The following is a 5,480-nucleotide window of genomic DNA, read 5'->3' on the forward strand; positions in this document are numbered from 1 at the left end:
CACACACACACGTCACGGCTGCAGCTGCAAAAGTGTAAAAAATGGGAAGACCATTGTACTGGAGAAAGAGAGAAAGGGACATGGAACATTGGGTTGAAGTGTGAAAGCTGGAGGAGGAAAAGGGAGAGTGAGCAACAGAAAGTTAGTGAGAGAGAGAGAGAGACACACACACACACACACACACACACACACAGATAGACTGACAGACAGAAGAAGGTCAGAAAAGAGATTTGCATGTCAAGTAGTAATAGGCTTGTCCCGAGTACAGACACGCACACTAGTAAGCTGCAGTGTTCATAGTGCTGCAGCATGTGTGTGTGTGTGTGTGTGTGTGTGTGTGTGTGTGTGTGTGTGAGTGTGCATGCTTGCAGGCTGCCAGCCAAAAACGAGCTGCCACTTCACTAATCAGAATTAGGTTTCGACTGGCATCTGATGCAAAATAACAGAAACGAATAGGTTTTGTGTGTTTGTTAGACAGTGATACTGCTCCGCTTCTTCTTCTTCTTCTTCTTCTTCTTCTTCTTCTTCTTCTTCTTCTTCTTCTTCTTCTTCTTCTTCTCCCTCACTGTTCCTTTGAGTTGGATTGAAAATCATTCATCACTCATCCCAACTGCCTCCCCCATCCAGCAGTCCTCACTTATCACCACAACCCCTTCATTTTTCACGTTTGGCCCCCTCCAACCTCATTATCTTCTCCCTGCCTCCACCCTCCTCCCTCACATTCTATCAGCACAAACACTCAGATACACAGTCGCAGCCAGCATGCGCTCACACACACGCACACACACACAAACACATACACACACTGACTCATGAGCTGTCCGTCTCTTATTCTTCTCTATTTATTTCTCGCTCTCTCATTAATGTGTTTCCTTTGAGCTTGTCGGGTGAAATTAATCCATTGTTTTAATTTTAATCTATCAAATGGTGCAGAACATGTGATGTAACATGCATTTGCTGCCTCCATGAATTAAAAAAACAAAACAAAACAAAACAAAAAAACCAGTATGAAACTTACATCGTCAAAAGTTTGGACGGGCCGGGGAGTGCCTGTCGACACTAACTGACCCGTCACATTTAAAATGGGCTTTTTCCAGTTTTTCCAGCTTCTGCATCAGATAGCAACACAGTATCTCATTATTTGAAAGCCTGCAAAAGGGAAACCCTGAAATACACTTAAACATTTAATAACTTGCCAACCTCACAAACACATTGGCAATGAAGTACACCACCAAGTTCAGATGAGCTACAAGCTGAATAGAGACAGTGGACAACCTTGACTTTTCAGAGCTATCACAGTGCTCACTCAGTTCTTTCATTTTAAAGGGGCTCTGTGGAACTTGCGTGTTTTGCTAGAAGCCGGTCCTTTGCTTATTTTACCGGACTCCATTCCTAAACTAATAATAGCTGGTGCTGCTCACCGTTAGCCGAGCAGAGAGAGGCACTGAGTCGAGGCACAGGAGAACGTGCATGAGGTCACATCCTGTAGACAGGCGCGAAAACGTCCTTCACAAAGAAATCCACGATCCAGCAGGATTAAACATCTTAAACAAGTCGTCCACAGCACAGTATACACTGTAAAAAAACAAACAAAGAATCATAAAAATAGATGGTAATATACTGGCAGCAAGTTGTACCAAGAAATAGGGTAAAATAACAGTATTTAGTAACATGTATAAAAGTTATTTTCCATAAATTAGTTATATCGTAAATATGTTTTTTTAGCTTGAATTCTTCTTGAAATCATATTTATATACATAACCAGGCTTATAATTACAGGACATTGCTGTATTTAATTGGATTTTAACATATTTTTTTATATGAATAGCCATTTGTATAACATACAGCTACTCAGTTACAGATTGTTCATGTTATTTTACATTAGAAATGTAAATTCACAGTACATGTTTGTCGTTTTATGGATATTTGGTATATTTCAAAAATATAAATACAGAAAATCTGTATTTAAACTGAATAATACATTAACTGACACATCACGTTCATACAAGTTGTTAGCTGCACAACCACAGAGGGTCCCTTCAGCACCACCTTCAAGTCTATCTGGGGGACTCTGTTGCATGTCACTCACCATCTCACAGTCATCTTTCTACTCTCAGCTCCATATTAAAGACAAATAAGTATGTCCTGCAAATGTATTCCATTCCTTCACGAGTCTAAGTCTCAGCCTTGATTTTGTTGCTCTAGCTGACTGCAACAGACTTGCAAGAAGGAAATGTTCTGTCTCCTGCCTGTCTCTCTCCACCTCTCCACCTCCATCTCTGACAGGGTACCAGCTTTGAAATGAATTTTGTTGTGGCTAGACTTGCACCTGGTCTTCAACCAATTACCTGAACGTTCAAGACGAACGTCTCTCAAGACGAATACCAACGCAATCCATCAACTGCTTTGTGTGTGTGTTTTTGTTTGTTTGTTTTTTACACACATATGACTTTCATTCACCCCTTGCAGAGGTTTTGCATGCACACAACACACGCATGCACACCGATACAGGTTCCTTTGCATTAGAGACAAGACATCTTCCCATTTCTGTCCCTATAATCCATCACCGGGCTCTGAATATGCAGATAGTCTTGATAAGTGTGCTGGGTGAGGGTATAACATATTCAAATGTACCCTCTTTATTTAAATTCGCCCTCATTTATATTCATATCGCCGATTCAATGCCGGCCTCACTCCTCTATTAACACAGGAACTCATGCAGATCGGTGGTCACACGGAGCAGTGATTGGCTGGTCTTATTGTCATTCATCTTTGGCGGACATATTTCACTGTGCAGCGGAAGGTGACTGGGAAGCAAACGCACAGTACCACATTTAATCACACAGACATTCGGTCGCACACATTAGTCACATGCTCACACTCTGCAGCCCACAGCGTGTTAACGGCAGTCGATGAAAGTGGCAAAGACAGCCCTGGCACTCTGCTGACGCTGTGTCTGCGGGGGCGTGGGGGTAGACCTAGGGGAAGGGAACACCAACAAAAACCACCAATTCCACTCTGATGGTCCACCTGTACCAAAGAGGTGGCTGGAAAAGACTGCTGTCTGCTATCAAGGCATACACTTCATATTAAAAGATTAGTTTAACAGGTTGGTAAATCCTGTTTGCATCTTTGGTGAGAGTTAGATCAGAAGATGATGCTACTGTCATGGATGTATGGTAAGCTGTCAGTTAGGGTTAGGGTTGTCAGCTTACTGCATAAAGACTGAAAACGGGAGGTAACAGCGAGGTAACAGTGGCTATATAACATATTAATTACTGAATTTGATGTCAGGCTTTTTTTTTTCTTTTAATCTTTGGACGCAGGTGTTTTCCTCCGTTTAGATTATAACTTTGAGTCTCACATCAGCATCCTTAGCATCTGTGTTTTAAGCAACTGGACGCATTTCAGTTTCTTCAGTTTCCAAGAGGCCTCTTCAGATCTGACTACCTGGAGGGGAGCTGCAGGCTTTTAAACCCTGTGTGGGAATGTCCTTACAGGACTAGGTGAGCCCAGGTTTGAATGGATGTTAAGCTGTCTGGGGAGAGAACTCAGTACTGCATTGTAGATGACTGATAAGTGATGTTTTAGAACACATCCTCTGTTCAGAGACAGTCGTTCCAGTTTTACAAAGATGGATTCCTTTATTCCTCTTTCAAACCATCTGTCTTCTCTGGCCAAGAAGTTTACATTGTTTTCCTCAAAGAAATGATTTTCCTCCTTCAGATGTAAGTGGACAGCAGAGTCTCAATCTGAGGAGTTGGCCCTCCTGCGTTGTGCCATTCGTTTATGAGAAGGTTGTTTTCCCACGACATAGGGAATGACGATGTCGTTAAGTTTTCCCGTCTCCTCCTCTCTGTCTGCGCTGGACCTTTCAGAGGTTTTGACAAAGGTCCAGTTTGGGTAGCCACAGGATTTAAGTGCTCCCCTGATGTGCTTCTGTTCTGTAGATGTAAATATGGGTCATGATAAGCTACTTGCACATAACAGCCATCTGTCTGGTGAGGACAGGCTGGTTGGTCTGTCCATCCGTAATTCTTCCATAGGTGGCACAGGTGCCTCGCTTTTCTTACATCAGTGGAGTCACCTGAACCGATAAATGACCGAGCAAACCACGAACCACAGAAGGCACCTGGGGCCCCAATCACAAAGAAATGCTGCGACAGGCAAGAAGAGTTTGTAAGTCACAGAGAATCTGTCTTGTTTCCAGATATAATTTGGCTGCTTTTTCTTCATAGCTGGCCGTAAAATGTGACTCAGCAGCTCGCATTCAATCTTTTCTTTGGAAAGCAAAAAAGTGCGTCTCCAGCCTGCCAAGTTTATCTCAGAATAGAAGACGTATTTTAAACGACGGAGTGGAAAGAATCACTCAGGGAGCCCGGTGCCCAAACTCCTGCCCTGCAAAGTAAATATCAACACAAGTACAGAGAAAAAAGTTCAGACTGCATCTCAAATGGAGTGAAGCCTCATCTGAAGTCACGCTATGAATCACTGAAGGTTCATTACCAACATAACATCTGATATATATTCAGTTAGGAAAGTTGTGTGAGGCTGTATAATGCGTGCAGGGTGAGTGACAACTTCTACTTTCACAAAAGACACAAAGCTCAAAGTACAGAAGTAGACACCAGAAACAAACCAGTACTATTGCAAAAGTGAAGTGCAAACAGGTAAGTTCAAATAATAAGATCATGATACCAACAGCATGATATTACTGGCTTATATTACGAACCTTGTTTAAAGCTGGAATCGACTGTATTCTTACACAGATGACAGACCCAACGAGTTTTCTTGTCACAGTCATAATAATGTTTTTAAGGAAAAGAGATCATTTTATTCATCACATTAGCTAATAATACATGCCGCTCTGACAAAAAAAAGGACGCTTCCGGCTGCCCGTATGCTCCAAACTTTGTGGCGTTTTGGAATGTTTAAGTGTTGAGTTGCTATGCGTGAGTTTGAGTAGCTGTAGGTGTTCTGTTTGTCTTTCAGCAAAAGGAAGAGGTGGTAAATCCAAATGCAATTTCAACCCCTAACCCTAGTGTCATCTGGTTTGCACAGAAGAAGCAAAGAAAAATTGAGATAAAAAGAATTTCATAGACGGAGGCTTGATCTTTCAAATGTTAGGAGTGGGCACAGAGCCAGCCTGTAAATATCATTTTCCTTTGGTAGAGCTTCTCTACATAGAGCACAGTTTGGTTTCTCTGCCGGGCCATGATGCAATGTGTGGCATGCAGGCTGACCTGGGAGCCATTGTCATGTACAGAGCCACTGCTGGCCTTTTGTTACCGCTGGACGGGCCGGCAGACCTCTTGTGGAGAGAGAGCGTGTGTGTAGCTGCAGTTCAAAGTGTGAATGACAAAGAGGAGAATGATGTGATGGGAGGGGAAAAAAAGTGGCAGCCACAGGAGATGAGCCGGGGGGATGAGGAGCTGACAGAAATGACTGAGAGCTCAGGCCAACAGTAAAGGATCCATCAT

Source organism: Acanthopagrus latus, chromosome 23 (assembly GCF_904848185.1).
Source record: "Acanthopagrus latus isolate v.2019 chromosome 23, fAcaLat1.1, whole genome shotgun sequence".
Taxonomy (NCBI): domain Eukaryota; kingdom Metazoa; phylum Chordata; class Actinopteri; order Spariformes; family Sparidae; genus Acanthopagrus; species Acanthopagrus latus.